The sequence below is a fragment of the Cucurbita pepo genome, chromosome 4, assembly GCF_057944985.1.
Source record: "Cucurbita pepo subsp. pepo isolate OVF chromosome 4, ASM5794498v1, whole genome shotgun sequence".
Taxonomy (NCBI): domain Eukaryota; kingdom Viridiplantae; phylum Streptophyta; class Magnoliopsida; order Cucurbitales; family Cucurbitaceae; genus Cucurbita; species Cucurbita pepo.
Window position 1 is genome coordinate 6446149 of NC_141801.1, and position 1202 is coordinate 6447350.

Consider the following 1202-nt stretch of genomic DNA (forward strand, 5'->3'; position numbering starts at 1 on the left):
GCCCCCAACCGTGCCCCCCACACACTCCCGTGTGCGCTCGTCCCGCACACCCCTGTACCCGCACCCCCACCCCCCTCGCGCAGCACACGCCAAGCCCCATCCTATGCTATGTGCGATACATGCCCTACCAACACCTCATGCACCCTTACACACTCATAATGTCCAACAACACCCTCCAACACTCATAATGTCACGGTCATGCTCGTCCACTGCATATTGCCCATGACCGCATGCCCATGACAAGCCCAACCCTTTATGTCTTTTCATATTCTAGTGTTTTACTTTTGTATTTCTAGGAAGTATGACGTTTCAGAAATATCATGTCTAGGCCTGTCAGACATGAAATGTCTCAGAATGTACTATAGGAGGATACGACCAGTTGTCAACTTCTCCCTACCCAAGGTTATATACTGTAAGCCGTTGTTATTTCTCTCTTGCTTGCTTATATAACGTCTCTTTCAAAAATCTCTCTTTTGAAAATCTCTCTCTGACATGAAAATCTCTCTTTCGAAAATCTCTCTCTGACATGTTATTTCTCTCTTGCTTGCTTATATAACGTCTCTTTCAAAAATCTCTCTTTCAAAAATATCATGTCTAGGCCTGTCAGACATGAAATGTCTCAGAATGTACTATAGGAGGATACGACCAGTTGTCAACTTCTCCCTACCCAAGGTTATATACTGTAAGCCGTTGTTATTTCTCTCTTGCTTGCTTATATAACATCTCTTTCAGAATGTACTATAGGAGGATACGACCAGTTGTCAACTTCTCCCTACCCAAGGTTATATACTGTAAGCCGTTGTTATTTCTCTCTTGCTTGCTTATATAACGTCTCTTTCAAAAATCTCTCTTTCGAAAATCTCTCTCTGCCCTCACTTTCTAAAACCTTCTCTTAAAATCGAGGCCAGAGGCTCGAGCATACGTTGCTTGGCCATAGGCGATGCAAGAATGAATTAGCTTAGCTCACTTGTCATTGAAAAGTGAGTGCCTCACAATCGCAAGTCTGCTGCCATTAAAAGTGCGATTGTGACAAGTGGTATCATTGCTTTGTAAGCTCCGTGAAATAGCAAAGACCGAGAACATGTCGACGACAAAGTCGACACCCAAAGCACAAGCCGACCGGCTTACTCTAATAGAGGAGGAAATGTTGTTCCTCAAAAAAGTCCCTAACACCATTCGCTTCCTGGAAGCACGGGTGAAAG